General features: G+C 34.0%; 1 protein-coding gene across 1 annotated transcript in view; it reads left to right on the top strand.

Annotated features, from left to right (window-relative positions):
* LOC106131401 (dual oxidase maturation factor 1) overlaps nt 1-19,310 on the top strand; it is a 55,399-nt gene that overhangs the window by 3,463 nt on the left and 32,626 nt on the right. Inside the window, exon 2 of the mRNA XM_060947252.1 lies at nt 4,111-4,280. The gene's annotated coding sequence lies outside the window, so the exon portion shown is untranslated. The remainder of the gene's footprint in view (nt 1-4,110; nt 4,281-19,310) is intronic.

Below are 19,310 nucleotides of genomic sequence, written 5' to 3'. Positions count from 1 at the left end.
AAAGTGAAACCTGACATATTAATAACGTAGAGTATTAACAAACTAACTTGCATGAAGAGTGTGATGATCGTGCATGAAACGAAAGAAATATGAAGGAATCGTAAAAAATTTAGTCTCTGTATAATTTCCAGCAAATAAGAATTGGATTACTTCTACTCTACTCTCTTTTGATATGTTTAACGTAGAAGACATCTAAAGTTAGAAACCAATGATTACGGCATAGGGGACTTCGTTATGCCGTAAGGCATTAGTTTCTAAAATTAACCTGTGTAAGCTTTACTAAATATTTTCACAATAATTTGTTAACAAGAGTTGATCTTCTACTCAGTATTTCTACTATCATCAGTTTAACTCGCTAGATTTATGAAGGAAAATAACAAAATAACGCCAAATACTCTACGTATATGAAGTCACGGATATCGTAAATTATTTCAAGTGTAATTTATGTAGATCACACATCATGACTTTGCGATCACGACCATAACAAATTCATAGCTTCCAATGATTGCAATCGTAACGAATCACGATTATTAAACCTATTTCAATTTTACGATTAATTCTGACCGAGTATATTGGGTAATGTTTGTTTGAGGCCCATTCTATAGAAAAGATGCCCTGAAAGATTTGTCTCGTTGCCTAAGCTATTTCGCATTTAACCTCTTTACAATTTACAAAGTGCGATTGTTCCATTTGACTTAGAGCTGGGTAGGCATTTCTGGTCCTAGTTGCAAAACCCGACTGCGCTTTACCGACGGTCTTGACATTTGTTCCACGTTGGAAGTCGCCGGCAAGAAATCTTGTTTTCTAACACTAGTGTATGCCATAAACGTCGAGTTTGAATCTATTAAAGCCTTGCGCAACACTTGCCCGAAGGAACTTAATAATGTAAGTGAATAAATAAATTAGCTAGGCATCTTGACTTGAATAACAGCAGTATTTAAACGCTAAGGGTGTCTAATTACCGTTTTTACTAGCTTATATGTAAATGTGATAGTCAGTCATTTAATTTAAATGCTGTATAATTAATTATCAATGCAAAATAATACTACACATTGTAAATTAGATTTTTATTATTCTATTCAGTCTCATCAGTTTTTTAACGAGCTGTTAATTAATGTTGATTTTCATTGTTTAATTTATCTATCGTGCCTATGCTTACATACTCATGTAAGCGCACCTATTGTCAGCTGACTGTGCTCCCACAGTGCCGCTGATCGGACATTTGTTTTCTCAAAACAATGTGTTACAGTTTCTCACGTACACTCCGCAGGTGTGGAAAAGACTCCTTGTATACTAATTTGCATGCCATGACATAAATCCCATTGTTTGTGTTTATCCATTTGACGACATCGCCTGTATGGGATCAATTTCACAAATGCCCATTCCGTGAATTACCTGTTCAAATACTCCACTTTCTCGAACAGGCAAGCTTATGTAATGTAGGTATTGTTAACGCAATTCGAAATCAAACGTCGACCTGCATGTGTATGTCAACCTAACATCATTTGAACGCTTCGTTTAGCACGACACACCCAAACAACATAGCAGGAAAGGTACATAATTAATGGAAATTGCAATCTAGATCCGAGTTTAGTGCAGCTGCAAAGTATAAAACGCGTTTCCCGTGGCTTTTGCTGGGCGATACTGCATTTCATACAATTTCATAATTCGTAACTGGATTTTTCGCCCGTGCTCCCAGATGTTTCCAAAGAGTTGTTAAAATATTTTCTTATTATAATTATACAGAGGCATGTAGTCACTGCGGTAAACTAGGGATAGTTATGTGATGTGCTAATTGCTAGTCTAGTTATTATTGGCCTTCGCATAAGTTCAAACTTCAAAAAAATCTTATTGCAATTATTGACCAGGAAAATAGCCTATATTAATAAGATCTAAGTCAAATCTGTTTGGGTGTGTGCTTACCTATCCCAACCTCAAAGCGAAAGTAATTTTGTTTGTGTTCTGGTGAATATTGGTAATTTCTACGGATCTAAGAATTTTAGTTCAATGCGGGCGGAGATGCAGGCGAAACCTGTATATGGCTAATGTATATTATTAAGTAAGAAAAATTTTAAAATATCTTTTAAAATGACAAAAATTCAAAGCAAATAGAAAGAATTAGTGTCGAATCAATAAAACAGAGAAGGTGGAACAGGTCAAAGAAGAATTTCGGGCAAGGCCGCAGGGGCAGGTGATCTATGTATGTTTGCGCGGCAACTCTTGCGCAACCGGCCACGCACGCGGCCCTTGACGTCACTGCTCACTACACAATGTTTGCAAGAATTTTTCCTCGATATTTACTTTTTATACGTGTTAATGTCATCGTCCTTCTACAAGTATGTTTAAACCACTTGACTTTACCAATAATCCATACTTTAATTTTCGCGTACAAGTTTCGTCAGTGCGTTATGGGATGGAGAATATTCGGTTTGGTGTTGCAACAGCAGAGGCCAAATATTTAATTTACATATTATAGCCGAGAAATTAAATGTGTTAAATTTTAACTTAATAACTACAATTCATCCTTCTTTTTATTCAAATTTCACATTTGAATTTAAATTTAGACCAAGTTATAGTTACACATAAAGCTAGTAATTATAAATGTACGAAGTAATTACAGCAACAATGTTATTCTGTAGTAATTATTTTTCGCATTCAATTCTTAATAACAGTCTGTACGAGGTCTTATTAATAATCTCAAGTAGTCAATTTGTCAAACACACTACAAGACGATAGGCCAAGAATAGTAATTATATAGTCGTGACAAGGCACATATTGTCGATCAGAGTTCCATTAGTGTAATAAGTAATTATAGATGGTTAGAATCGAGTGATTGTACTGAAATGGCGTACGCCCGGGGTCCTGGCGATGAAGGCCGTCTTTTGCAATTCGACAAATACTCGCTTTGCCTCGGTATTTCTTGATCCTATCAGAGTATGAAGCATGTGATCCTTTTTATAATGCGAGCAGAATTTGAATTCAAGAATATTATTAACAACGTTAAAAAGATTTCGTAGATATAGCAAAGAACTGTCGTATCATTTTATCACGTTCAATTGAACTTTAGCTAACTAGAAATTATGTAGAAACTGATCAGCACGAGATACAAACGTTAATCTGACAGTAATGCCGAAGTGAACTTAAGATTAATTACGTATAAGTATGTAATGTTTTTATTTTCCCACGCTTTGCTTTAAACACCTCCGAAGATTTCTGCACACTTGGTCTAGATTAGATAGGTGGTGGTAATATTACAAGAATAGTACCTTTCCATTATAACTTCTGTAGTTCGTTGTTGAATCCCATTAAAAACACCCATAGAAATAACTTATTTTACCAAAAAATTATAAAGTTTGATTTATAACACTCACCTTTTATGACGGTGCTGAATTTAAATAAAACCTTTGAAGTAAAAACCGTACTACTGAAAAAGTAACTTTAATCCGACTTAAAAAAAGTGGTTTCCAAATCAACTACGTATTATTATTTTATGGCATATACAGATATATAGACAGATTCTTTTTAACGTTGAAGAGTTTGAAGGGAAGTTACAAACTTTACCCTTTATTATATTTGATAGTAAAAGACTGTGTTTTGCGAAGTAAGAGTATCTTCTTGATGATTCCACAACAATGAGTACGAAATGTAGGAGAGAAAAGATCAATTCAAAAAGATACGAATTGCACTTTGAACACACTATTATACAATTTTGAGTGTAAATTTTTTTGCGCATTTGTTTACCTTCTGCTATTATTTATTCGCATTCGCCAAAAACTCTGATGCCGTGAGAATAGTCCGGGTCTACATTCCAATTTCTGGTTGCGTCACCCTTTTGTTGTTTCCTTTAAGATTTCTTTGACTCTCACATACATTTCTACTATTTTAAGAAAATAATTTCCGTTTTAAATTTCGCAGAGGACAGATTTCTCAAAGATAAAGTTTGCTTTAAATGTAGTTGAGTTTGTGTCCCATAAAAAGGAACGTATAACTTTAAGGAAGTTTCAATATATGTAATTATTAAACATCATAAAATGTTTTGGGATTTAAAGAAAAGGGTGTAATAATATATTATTACATAGTATGTATTAATGATATATTTGGTTGTTACAGATCGCGTGGCAACTGGGATAAGACTGTCGACCGTTTTCTAAGTGCAAATAGTGTTTATGTAAAAACATTACGGCGTGAGTGTTGTGAAATGATGAGTGAAACGCGAAGGTGACTTTACGTTAATACGTGGAAATGAAAAGAGAAAAGTACAAAACAATCTTGGAACTCAGGTATGTATTTTCTTATATTTCAAAACAAATAAAAAAATAATGCTTATAGGACTGCACCGTTTTAAACCATTGCGAAGAGAGACATGAAAGCTCCTTAATCATCTTAAAGTGCCATTTCCTTCTAGCCAAGCGACTTTCGTTACCTATTAGCGCGAAGGTTTTGTTAAACGGAACTGTTTTTTTAAGTACCAACATATAGCAAGCAAAAATACACAACTTGTGTGAAAATAAAGTATGATGATGAGACTAACAATATGGTTACTATAAAGGAATGAACTGCAGGAAAATAAGAGAAAATTGATTCGCGTACTCGCAAAATATAAATAAATACAATGAGATCAGAAACTTGAATGAAATTTTTCTCGAATCCAATGAACTAGTCCACTGAAATACTCCTATATAAGCAATTCGCATAATCTAAAACACAGTTACAAAATCCTTTGCGCATTGTGTTGGAGACCTCATAGTGAAGTCCTGACTTACACAACATCACAATGACTTACACCCCATGACGAATGGCCAGAAACGCACCAGTAAATAGAAACCGCAAAGACAATACTGTTGGTAGGCAACCTACCTGTGACGAGTGTCGAATAACTTGGATAATGAGAAATGGCTTGTTCTTTGCATATAATTAAGTAACGAAATTATTTTTCTTTATTTGTAAAAATCAAGCATCAAATACAAAATCAAAAAACAGAAACGAAAAAGGTTTACGATGATAATTTTTTTTTTCATTCATTTATAAGATTATTTGGCCCTAGCCTAAGATATGTAATGTACGTTAATATTAATTCTAACTAGAAACAAACTTAATTTTATATTTTATATCCATTTCGCAAGCCCTAATGAAAGGTTGCCATATAATAAATGTAGATTTTAAACAAGTTATACCAACCAAATACAAAGACGTACTTGTATAATTGGTGCCTACGTAACAATTTAATGACTGAAATGGCAAGAGATGAATAAGATGTGAATAATGAATGACAATAGTCAACAGTACAAGAATTAAGAAACAAATGGAGGTTTAAGAGGTTAAACATATTATGGTTATAAATGGGTGGTTAAGAAAAAGTAGCAAAGCTAATTTAATTAGCATACTTTATATGAGATTTAACGGTAAATCTACTTCAGGTTTCATAATACACCATCATCCTGGTGTTGGTCCCACTTGCATCCTCACCTTTCTGGAGAGGAGCCCGATATGCACCTGTAACCACGATCCCAGAAAAATTACACAAAGCGACTCCCGTCTGACCTTCACACTTACAGAGTAACCTAACCTACCTATATTGGATTATTGTTTACACAAATAGTTGAATTTCATAATACCAAACCATCAACATGAAAATTATAATTCGTCAGTATCATCTTCATAGATTTTTACTAGATAACCTCTATTAGTTTTTAATGCAGTGTGCTAATGCGCTAGTTACTCACAGTCGCAGCTGATTTCGTGATGATATAATTGAGGCGGCTGACCGACTGGCGGTGACGTAAAGGAAGGTAAGGCCCGGTGAAAGTGTCAATAGAGACCATGACATCGGCGGAACGCGGCGCCGGCGCAGGCATGTAGGCTTCGACAAGTGTATGCTTTTGTTGTAACGTGAGTATAGTTGTAGAAGTCGATATATACTTGTATTTTCAAAAACTGATCGAGTACGAGTTTCGCTATTGCTACAAAGGTAATCTCACTATAATAATTAAATTATTATCTATATAGATTTTTCTCCCATATTATTTCTTAAAATTCTAAAAGGCTTTGTTTTCTTCCAATGCTATTTTATTATTCCTCTCTAGTAGTACTAGAACCTACATGCATGGTTTGGACTTTGCGTTGATATGTCAGTGTCCTCTTTTACATACATGAATATCTGCAGCTTAAAGAGAAATTAAAAACTATTTAAAAAACTCCATAAAAAGACTTGAAAGCCATTCAACTTCCAATGGCCAATAACGTGACTTGGGCATTGTTGGCTACTCTTTGTTTCGTATTCGTGAGGACCCGAGAAGCTGTGGTCATGACCGTAAATGTTAATGGTGGTGGCATCAAGGTACAGATGTGGAAATATGACGGATGCTTTATTATTATTCGAATCTCCAAGGCAATTTATACGTAGATCTGTTGGTCAGATAAATGGTTTTCGTCTTCCGTATTAATTTTGATGCAATAATTGCCACTGTGTTGCAACATTTTTAATCTAACGTTTTTGTAATAAACTGTGTCTTTATTTTTAATAACAGAGGCTCATTAACTCTAAAACTCTGTGCGTTGCAATCATTGATTCTGCTTAGTACTCGTACAAGCAGAACTTGAACCAAGACAGAAAAGAAAGCAAAATTAGAAAGAAATAAGTAGGTAGTTAGATAGCACATAATTTAAAAATAAAATAACCAATCTAAGTGAAAAAACGTGGAACCAGAGAAAAATATCCGATCACTCAGATTAAGGTACTATAAGTTTTATAGTTCAACAATATTCAAGAATTTCATAATCAATTTTAAATTGACTTTAATAGAGATCAATTTCAATCAAACCACAGTTCATTGGCAATCCATGAAGTTTAAAATTTAATGGCTAGACCAGAACTCTACTTGCCCAAAAAGGAAAAAAAACTGTTTCCAGCTAATTAAAAGAACATAAACAGAAATTGGAAACTTCATGTAACCAAATGCTTGATCAAGCAGTAGTGAATTTGCACATAGTAGTCCGGAAAGTGATTCCAGTTAGCATGTGCCACGCCACGCCACGCCACCTGACTACACCCACGTGCCAGGGTCAGCTTCACACCTCGATGCTCATGCGCATATACTGTATCCACGCCATTTAATTAACACACAGACAACTAAGACCCACTGAAGATATGAAGAGAGATAAATTGCAAAATTAATTTGCAAGTGTTATGAATTTTGTTGAAATAAAAGAAAATGTAATATATAAACAAAAAGCATACATTAGGTGGATACGTCTTTTATTAAAATAATGAATGTGCAAAACATTAAACGTCTTTCATCCGTAAGTAGTTACATATATTGACACCTAAGAAACATGATAATTATAAACTTATAAAATTTATAACAAAATGCATTTTAGAGAATATGAGGTGTCATTGACATCGTTGAACGCATTCATTTTGTCTACATGGACGTTGCACTTGCTTATTACATGTGCGTGCCTAATACCTACCAAATGCACGATAATAAAATATAATGATATCCTTACTCCAATACGTCTATGGTTGTAGTTAAAATAATTATTATCCGGTAACTAGTGACACACAAACCTTTCTGATAATAATTCTAATGAAATCAACATAATAATATGAAGATGGATTTATAGATAGGTAACTTCAATTATATTGAATAGTAGAAGTTTCTTACTACATAGTTAATTAAATGATGTACATTACAGTTCGCTCAGGTATGGATCGTTAGATACGATCCATCTAGTGCAAGCTCCATGCTGTTCTAGAAGCGAACATAAGGAAGGAGGAGACGAGAAGAAGATAACATGTAGTAAGTCCCAGATTGTAAAACTAGATCAAGGTCTCCCAACCCGACACTAGAATCTTGGCACTTATAGCTACATCGTAAGATATTTAGTCATAGCTTTATAGTAATAAATTAGGCCGGATAGAAAAAGAGACGAAAATTTGCCTTGCCATAAAAATTTTCATGTTGCTTTGGTTGGATTGTGAGGAGCAGGAAAAGTAGAAAAGTAATAGACATAAATTAATTCTCATTATTTACATATAATGCGAAAGGACCAAGTGCTTGTACTAGGAATACACATACATCCACCAGACCTTAAATACAAAAAAAAAATTTCAAATGACTTCAGATATTATTTTTTTTTTATTTTAATTCACGGCTATATCCTGGTTGCTGCATTTTACTCAATAGTGTGACGTCATAAAGGCGTTTTTCCCATACTTGAACGCCGTGGGCGCAGCGCTGTTACACGTTATGTAATGTACATATTTTGCGAAGAAAGCGGGTATTATGGCAGTCGCAAAGTATGCGGGTAGTAGTTCTATAGCAGTTTTTTGGTTTCTAAAGACATATTCATACCTATTATTGCTAGTCACATTATTTATTTTGAAGATAACTTTACTGGCAATTGTAAATTAAACGAGATTTGTATTTGTTTACATCAACCGCTCATTGTGTAATTTTCAATTACAAGAAACAAATAACGACATTTAATAACAATAAGCAGATATGGCAGATAATATTTTATTTGTCTACAGTTAATTTTAACTCTACTCAATATGATTGCTTACAAACTGCCTAAAACCATAGAATTCGTAATAATATAAGACTATAGAAATTGTAAGTACTGGTCGTCGTCTATTTTATTGGGTAATAATTGATAATTACAGGACGTCATTTGCTGGAGCCTCCTTTTCAGCGAAATATGCTTGTGTCAGAAGATTCCGCTCTTGTTAACGCTAATTAGTGTTACTAAAAAGAAATTTCTGATTAACGTTTTTATCTTATTTGACAGCATCATCATAACCGCGTAGAAAACTGCCTGCCAGGCGGCAAAACATCCATTACTTTATTTTAAAGAATTATATGGCATTTCTAATGTCAATAATTATTCTGATTACTATTCTTAAAACATATTGCACAATTAATTGGTATCTCGAGACGCGAAGCCGATTGATCGAGTAGGTAACTATTGATAGCGTCGTCACAGGTATTGAGTAATGTGTATGTACCTACCCAGAAGTTGAATTACCTGTTCTGAGTAAAGGTCAACAGCGGAAGTGATCTCCGGCTCTTTGGGTCACGAATTACATTATTGTTTTATATCTACATGTGATATTAAAGTGAAATTGTACGAAATCGCTGATAAGACACATTAATATTTTAAACAAGCCAAGTAATATTATAAATGCGAAGACATGTTTACTTCTTTTTTATTATTATAAATTGACGGCCTCTGTGGCGCAGCGGTAGTGCACTTGTCTGTGACACCGAAGTTACCGGTATCGAATCCCGACCAGGTCATGAAGGAAACAAACTTTCTCTGAATGGCCTGGGCCATAGAGGTTTATTAATATAAGTATAGTTATAAAATATAGTATCGATCAGTTAGCATCACGTCAATCTTGCTTCGTAGCCAACTCAATCTGCGTAATCTGTCCCGTATATATTTATTTTATTTTATTCCTAGAAAACATGAAAAAATGGTGTAAAAAATAGTGAAAGCTTGTATCATACATTTTTATCATTTAATTATGGAAACAAGTGTTCCGTATAAGTATATAATCAAAGCAGCTTCTGCAAAGCGGTATTCAGTCGCGTGGTCGCTAAACACTACAATTAGTGTAACATGCCATAACTTATGTATAGTGGGTAATGTCTGTAATTAGCTAAGAAATTGTCGTGACGCTCAAAACTAGTGCAGATCTGAAATAATACGTCCGTGACATAATACTGCGTACGGTAATACGTTTTTACGCATAGATAAGTACACACCATTTGTGTATAACAGTTAGTCAGTACTTTCATAGTATTTTTTTACAATTTTAACTAAAAATGCAGATTGAATGACACATACTATAATTTAACTGACAAAATATTAACTAATTTTAATAGTATTCACAAAAAAATATAATCCTTCTTTTTTCTGCCATATGTATTACGTACATGCATATAATCACGTTTATATCCCTTGCGGGGTAGACAGGACCAAAAGTCTTGAAAAGACAAAGTGTCATATTATAAGTACTGATATTTTGTTTATTTTTTCCTTGAAATAAAGAGTTAAATATTTTAAAACTGAATCAAATGTTCGCGGCAAAAGCCGTGTAAGCTATGGTTCACCTTAAAACTTAACTGATGAGATCACAAAATTGCTATGTTCTTAACGCAAACTAAATTCTAAATTCGTCAAATATGTAATTTAACAAATCGTTTAAAATTACGCATAGCAGGCAAAGTAAAGTTACTTTTGAATTAATGATATTGCTGCATATTTTATTAAAGAAATAATAGCAAACAGGAAAGCAAATTTAGTACACAACTGCCAGTTAATAAATTTTGAATCATTTTATGAGACTACTGATGCATTCAGAGATTCAGAGCAAGGTTTTTGGTTGCGAAACCTGTGAAACGTGCCAAATATTGACAGGTATCCTACGTCCTTGTCAACATCGTTATAAACGATTACTTACATCGTTATAAAACATAAAGATAAATCAATCAAAGTATAGTTCATTGGCAAAATAACAACAAGATTAGCTGTTGCTCGCTACACGCTTGCCTGCCCCATTTTCGTATTTATACGTACCTAGGAAACGCTTCCGTTATTGACTGAGTGAGTTACAGACAAAGAACCATCGTAGAAAGCTTTTATTCGGTATATTATGTGGAATAAGAGAAAATTTCATTTTTTTGTTTTGCTCATACAAAGCGACAAACAAAATATGTTTTGTTTGCTTATTTGTATTTATTTAGCTGAATGTGGCCTTCCAGTCTTTGAAGTCTGTTGGCTTGGTCCATGCCGTAAGAGATATGGACGTAATTTATACATGTATGTTTCTTTATTTATGTACATCAAGGAAAAAGTAAATAAAGAACTTAAACTAAAGAGAAATTTAGTACAATGGTACAATGTATGTGTGTATTCATAACATAATACATTCAACAACATAATACGAGTAACATGAACCGATTTTAAAATTAAAGAAACTACACTCACTAAAAGGAGATCTCTGACATTTCGCTTATGATATTTATTATCAAAGACGGGAAAAGATTTTTACAATTTCAATTAATGAAATAGATATTCCGTTTCACAACCGGATAAATTATGTAAAAATATTATCCACCAGTTTATAGCTTAGACACGTTTATGGTCATTGTGTAGATTTAGTTCTGTTACAAACAACTTGTTAGAATAACATCCGACTGTATCACGTAACCGTATCCTTTTATGAGTCATGACGACGTTTTTAACGAATATACTTTGAATTTTTACCCAATAAGATTTCAGCAATTCGCTGTTATCCATAACACATAGGTATTATAAAATACAATTTTTTTGTCTTCTTATTCTGAGTTAAGTTGTATTACTGTACAGTTTCGTCCGTATTCGTTTAATAGATTTCGTTTCATGGCAAATATTAATTACCTTAATCTTACCAACATTAATTATAGTCGTGTTAAAATATTTTAGCTAATTGCTAAAATGTTTTTCAATTTATAATATTAGTGGGAAGTATTATTACAAAGAAGAAAATATCTTAAACGACTAAATTTCAGCAAGTTACAACATTATAGTTTGATCTAAAATGTTCACGAATTTTAATTTAAGTCATAAAACCTTAATCAAAATTTACAAAACTAGAATATAGTTTCAACAGAACAAAAATTATGTTATTAGTAAAGATAACCGCATCTATAATCTCTAAACAATCCCGTATTTTTTTTTTATAATACAACATGAGAAGTTCTTATAAAAAAAAATTAAGTATCTCTTTTATTTTCATCATAAATCTGCCTCCCTAGTATTGACTACATAGTATTGAGTTGTCACATGCTCGTGGGAGAAACCACCGAGGTTCTTGCGCAATGCATTTTGCCGCATGCGCATGCGATTGTTACTTGCACTTTCTTTGTACACGTTGGCTAAACACTGTTGCAGCCTGAACGCCCAGATTGGCTCATTAGTCAGCTGTGCCAAATACGCCGTGTAATTTTTCTGAACTCATTATGAAAGTGTTGCGACTTAAACTAGTAGTAAAATAGCTTTTTCTATTCTTCGTACCCATAAAGAATACCTCATGAATGTAATATACCTACTAACCAACTTACAGTCCATGTAATTTCTGCAATTATCAACATGATGACCCTGAAATAAGTCTTACTACGCTTTGAAATATATAGGTAATATAAAGTGTAAAGGATAAGATAAAATAAGTATAAATGCTCTCAATGAATATAAATGTAAAATGTATAAGATTGATTTGTTGTTTAAAATTAATGTAATTATAATCAATAATGCATAACATGGGAATCGTGGGTATCGTGCCACTTTACAAAGGAAAAGGGTCACAGCTGGACTGCAAAAATTATCGTGGTATAAGCCTGCTTAGCGTCGTCGGCAAATTGTATGCTAAGGTATTGATTAATAGAGTCAGGAATGAAACTGATGACAAAATATGGGATGCTCAAGCGGGATTTCGAAAGGGAATGGGATGTACTGATCAGGTCTTTTCCTTGCGGTGCATAGCCGAAAAGTTTTTGGCCAAGAGTCAAAAAGTCTATTGCACATTCGTAGATCTGGAAAAGGCCTATGACAGAGTTGAGAGGAATGAATTGTGGTCAGCACTTTCTATGCATGGGGTGAGCAGTCTCTTAATACGAGCACTGAAATCCTTATATGAGGATTCGAGTGCTTGTGTCAGGATAAACGGAGCGCACACTGAGTGGTTTAAGATTGAGAAAGGCGTTAGGCAAGGATGTGTTGCGTCACCGTGGCTGTTCAACCTATTTATGGATAGCTGTTTGACAGATTTGAAAGAGTCTAAAAGTGGATTAAGGATGAATGAGTTACTCGTCAAATGTCTGCTCTATGCCGACGATCAGGTTATACTGGCGTCATCAGCGGAGGAGTTACAGGAGATGGTAAACTGTATGCATGAAGCTTTAAAAGAGAAAGGAATGAAAGTGAACGTAAGTAAAACTAAAACACTGGTTTTTGAAATGGAGAAAGAAATGACAGCATGTAATATTTTGATTGGAGGAGAAAAAGTGGAGCAAGTGAAAGAGTTTGTATATCTAGGATCAAAGTTTACATCAGATGGCAAGTATGATAGTGATATTGAAAGGAGAGTGAACGCGGGGAACATGGTGAATGGAGCTTTGCATGCCTTTATGAGCAGTCAGAAACTATCCAAAAAGGCTCGACTGGCTGTGCACAGGGGCGTGTTGGTCCCGACATTAATGTATGGGAGTGAAAGTTGGGTATGGCAAAAGAAGCATGAAAGCAGAATAAATGCAGTGGAAATGAGAGCGTTAAGGAGTATGATGGGTGTGAAATTGAGTGACAGGATAAGGAACAGCGTGATAAGGGAATGTTGTGATGTGAAAGAAGATGTAGTTACAGGAATAGAAAAGGGTATGTTAAGATGGTTCGGTCATGTGGAGAGGATGAATGAAAGCAGGTTGACTAAGCAGATATACAAGGAGAGTGTGGAGGGAAAGGTCGGAGTGGGAAGACCTAGACGAACGTATCTTGATCAAATTAAGGACGTCCTGGTAAAGGGTCAGGTCAAAAGTACCCGAAACCGCCGAGCTTGTATGAAGAGAGTTATGAATGTGGACGAAGCGAAAGAAGTATGCAGAGATCGTGGCAAGTGGAAAGAGGTAGTCTCTGCCTACCCCTCCGGGAAAGAGGCGTGATTGTATGTATGTATGTATGTATGTATAACATGGGAAATAAGTGGGAACCTAGCTCGTGTGGTCGTGATCGGTGCGCGTGACCGTAGGGGACTAGTGATGTCATACGACTTTACGATTATATCGATAAAGCAATAAACATTATTAAATTTTGCAAAGGTTGCTAAACTAAAACCTAAAACCCTTAATGGCCTCCCAAGCACCCATTCTATATATTCTCACAAAATATTTGCTATCAGTTTCTGATGGATTTTTATTCCTTTTTTTTATACTTGTTTGTAATATGATTTAAATAGGTACCTAAGAAAATTTAGCTACTTACCGAAACGTACTTACTCATTTAATTTCTATCATAATAAAAAAAACTACTTTATAACTTTGAAAAGTTAGCTCTAGATATTCTTCCTCCTGGATTTATTCCCGGTTCCATCCTCACCACTCTACAGAGGAGCCTTTGACCATGGATCCTGGATTGTTTGAGTCAGGTTTTTCAGCTCTAGATATATAGTAGTAGTAGTAGTAGATAGATAATAGTGCTTTAAAGTAGTAATATGAATTAATGTAAATATTAAAATGCCTTTATTAGGACCACACTATTTTTATATTCACGTTGAAAATAATGTGCGCATTCTCAGAACTAAGTACTTGGAATCTCGCTGCATAGAAATATTACAAATGAATGCGTTGCAAAATAATTGCAGAGCAGCTGCAAATGTATATAAATTTATATCGCACTTTTTTTTAAATAACTAAACCCAATTATTTAAGTAGTGAGGCAGGACTAGTTAAATATCGCGGAAGTGTCTGTATCTTCCTGCTCATTGCGATGCGTGCTGAGGTCGACAAAGGTCCTCGACCAAAGCGACCCTGTATTCTCTCGCTTATTGGTTCATCATTCATTACCTCTTCCGACGAGAAGCTAAAGTAATAATATAATATTATTTTTCCTTCCGTTTGTAAATCAATTACAACCGTACTATGTGTGATCAATTCAAAAAGAATTAGATTTTTTCAGTCAAACCTGAACCGTTTATTTTGCTGAGTGCAGTCTCTTCGAACAATTTCAATACATATTATGTGGCCCTTAAAATTAAGAGATGGTCATAGTTCTGGCATAAAAACTAAAACGACTAAATACATGTTTATGATGAGTACCGTTAATGAACGTAAACCAATATTCCCCAATAATTTTAGAACATTTCATTTCTTTGAAACGTACATGTGTCGGTCACACAATAACACGATATTCCTATCGGGCTCAAAAGCATTGATTACACCTAAAATTGCTTATTGGTATTTATGATATGCATTTTTATAATAAAAGATAACGGATTTTTGCCCAGGTGATCAATAATAATTTTGTAACGGTATAAACCGTTGCACAAAAATCCGACTATGGCAAGGCTAGATACCACGATGAGACAACAAAATGATATTCAATATCTAGATCAATACCACGACGCAGGTCATAACTGTGTATTAGTTTACAAAAGTAAAGAAGCACACTTGTCGGTAATGAGCATTGCGAAAAAATACTATAAATGGTACTAAGTCTGAAATTGATTACTTTCTCTCTTTAGTGGACTAAGCTTTGAAGCTATCACAAGAAAACTACATGACCAGATAGATTAAATACATTTTCACGATTTACAAATTAAAATTAGAATTTGCTTTTAAAGTTAATGAGTTTCTAGGCACAAAAGCTTGACCATATCATAAACAATAGAGAAATAAGACATTAGCCGTATTATAACGAGTATACCGTGCAAAATTCGACAAAGGGTGAGCTCATATGAAAATGGCTTTACTATGTGACTTGCAAATACAATATTTGCGAGATACTTATGACTAGTACTACTTTATGTTACATTTTAATAACTAGAGGATAAATTCATTTAACTAACGACTGTTTCATAAGTCTAACCTCGAGAACTAGTGGGATGACTCATTGTGAAGATCACCAACAAGTAGCAATGTTTCAATATTGACTTCGTCTTGAAATAATATAATTGATCATCTTTTTTTGTTTAGTTCAGTGGAAATCTATTTCATAAAAAGAGAACACATGGATTTCCTAAGAAAACTTGTCCGGTAAAAATCAGTTAAACATATAAAAAATATTCGTGCCTGAACAGCCAAACTTGTGAATGTTGTTTAACTGTGATTTGGTAAGTACATTCCTTATGAAATGTATGGGAGCACAACGATAGTTTATTCCGAAATTTTCACAAGAACGGAAAATAAACGAGATTAACGCAGGCGAAACTGCGGGCATAATCTAGTAATGTAATAATACGCAACATGTCCTTATGATGAGCTAGAAGGTCACATCTCAAACAGCTGATCCAGATAGATTCGATAACATTTACAAGTGCATGCTATGAATAAAAAACCTACCAGAAGGTCGAGTGCAACATTAACAGCACAGCTTATTTTCGTTTAAAGATGGTCAATCTTCACGCGTTACTTACTTCACAGTCTTTTGTGACCTCCGTTGCATCAATTAGACGAAAACGCATTCGAATACGTGACTTTGGATTTAGATTTGTTATATTATTTTGAACATTGAATTGGACACGGCTTGTTTTTGAAACTTCAACGAAGCTAGAATATTATTGAGCACATATATGATTTTTTGACACGGATTATTATGTATACCTTACGAAAGCCTGACAGATGTATGACACATAACGATGACCAGTCGATGGTTTTCGAAAATAAGATCATCATTACACCGGTTATTTTTCTTTTTCACTTCTTTTCTTTTTCGAATAAATAAATCCACTTAGAATATAGCAGTTAAAAGAGATAAATATTAGGCAAATAAAATAATTATAATTTTGTTGTCGGTTGTCGATGACCAGTCGATGGTTTTCGAAAATAAGATCATCATTACACCGGTTATTTTTTATTTTTCACTTCTTTTCTTTTTCGAATAAATAAATCCACTTAGAATATAGGAGTTAAAAGAGATAAATATTAGGCAAATACAATAATTATAATTTTGTTGTCGGTTGTCGGCACTTTGAGGTGTCTTCCCCTACATATGAAAACTTTTACTTTTGTTCTGTAAATAAAATGTCGAAAAATATATTTTTTAAGATCTTGATTTTAAATATCACGCACATCCGGCTGGCCACTGCACCTTCATAAATTACCACAAATGCCACTGACAAGTGCCAATTATTATAATAACTCCAGCACATTGACCACTGTTGCGGATACACTTCTGATGTCATCAGTATACTGTGTCGTGAATAATTACGTTTAATGAACATTATTGTATTTATGATTTGTGAATTTATGCTCAAAACATCGATAAGAATTATAAATTGTAAAATAAAAAGTCATGGTCTTTAAAGTATCATTAAGCCAAATTTGTATTTTATGTTGTGTCAGTCACATTGTCACCAATGTGAAATGCGCCCGTAATATTTTTGTACCTATCTATAAAAGAAAATTTACTTAATAAGTACCCATTATAAGATTGATACAGCAATATTTATAACATTTAAGCCGCCGCTCATCTATTGTAATTTTTATAGTTGTGTTTTTATATCGCTTACATACTTAGCAAGTTCCATCGTGTTGTGTATTATAATTTTTTTAATTTACGATTTAATCATAATAAATCAAAGGTCTTTTTAGTTACCTAAGATTTTAGTTTTGTAAAAAAATATTTAAATAAAATTACTCCATTATCTATTCGTATCCAATATTAATTCTATAATCCTATAATCTATCAAACGGTATCCAAACATTAATGAGTTTGGTGTATGTATCCAAACATTTGTGTTGAGTTTGGTGTGACAGTAACTGTTAATAACTTCATAAAATATTAATTTATCTGGCATTGGGTTTGTTATCGATTATTCAAATTAATTCGTAATATTTCCTTGGCCTTCTCAAACAGGAAATGGATACTGAGCTGCGTTCATTTACACTTCGACGTTTTTCTAATGAACAATATCAGATAAAAGGCTGACTTTACTTCCGACTAGCCGGGTAAAACAAATGGCATTTAATTAAATATCAAGGTATGTTTGATCTATGCGCCAGATATGACTTACTAATGGCCATGGCTTCGCTCAGAATCCCCTGAAGAATATTCTTCATGTATACTATGTACCTAATTGTCTTAATAACTGTCAAAGTTTCAACAAAATCGACTCGGAGAATGACATTGATGCGCTCAAAACGAGAAAATATCCGAAAAATTATGTATTGTTCACGTTCAAAATCGCTTATTAAACACTGTATCGAATATCAAACTAGTAAAATTAGTCAAAAAAGGATGATAGCAAAAGTTAGTCATGAGAAAACCTACTGTTCTTATAGAAGTTCATGACATCTAAGCATAACCCCAGGGTCAACGAATGGTAGTCATATTTACTGAAATCCTGTGCTTTGTAGAAAGTTGCACTTGTCGAACTCAGTGATACAACACAGACCTCTGAATTAGCAGAAGTTTGCAGGTAGATTACAACATTGAGATATGCTTAATGTTCCCAATTGCTTTTGCTCGATGCTTATAAATCGTGTCGTGCGATTTTGATAGAGAGATTGTAACTAACCTTAAGGAGAAATTTTTTGGTGGAGAATAATAATAAGTGTTAGTAATTCTGTCACTGAGTTGTCTTCCATTGAGCTTCAGGGCATGGGGTCTGCTTTCTGACTCTCTACTTCTCAACTTTGTCTTGCAGCGAATTTAGTTTTAAAATCATTTGGATGCATATAATCTTCAGCGAAGACTACGTAGTCTGCTTAGCCCGGCGGACGCGGCCTTGCCTGATATCTGTTACCCAGATAGCTTCTACAGGACGTAACCGTACCAGCATAGGTAACAAATCCATGTATCACAAACCAACCCTTGCTAGTCAAGCTGCTTTGTTTGAAAGCTGGTTTGTGAATTTAGTGAAATTAAATAATATAAGTACCTATGGATTTTGAAAACGTTACTTTTTAAATATTTTATTCTTATAAATAAAATCTCAAAGGAATTCGCTATCACCTTCGTATGATGAGATCATCGTCCTCACCAGGGAGGTGGATGCTTGACAATTGAGTCACGTTGTGGTTATCGTGCTACGTGGAAGTGGACACGCGTATCGCCATGCGCGGGCGCAGGTGATTCGTGCGGTAGTACATGTATCACCAGACTTCAATATGCTGGAAAGGTTGTTCCTTTTAACCCCCGATTCCGGAGAAGAGGCGTGGTATATGCATACTTTCATCTTATGTTAATGCTTTTGCATATGTTTTGGTAATATGGTTTACTAAATAAATCATCAGATTTAAGAAAAGTCTGTTTTAATAAGAATAATTGAAAATGTTATGTTTCAACATGCAATACTTTGCAATTTTACCCAGAATGTATGAGATATACGATCTCTTGTTATGATAACGTTTTAAAATAATCTTGTGAACAGATACATTGAAGGAGTCAATGTAACAAATGTCAACAGCGAATATACTTAATCTTTATTGTCAACTTAGTTTAAAAAGTACACGTCATACATTAATGTACCCATAACAATTAACAAAATATATTATTTAAAAACGCCATCGATCGCTCAGAACGTCTACGGCGTAGCTGACTCGCGTAGTCCAGCT

This window comes from Amyelois transitella, chromosome 13 (genome assembly GCF_032362555.1).
Source record: "Amyelois transitella isolate CPQ chromosome 13, ilAmyTran1.1, whole genome shotgun sequence".
NCBI classification, from domain to species: Eukaryota; Metazoa; Arthropoda; class Insecta; order Lepidoptera; family Pyralidae; genus Amyelois; species Amyelois transitella.
The sequence above is the reverse complement of the archived record's forward strand: the minus strand, read 5'-3'. Positions and strand labels throughout refer to the sequence as shown.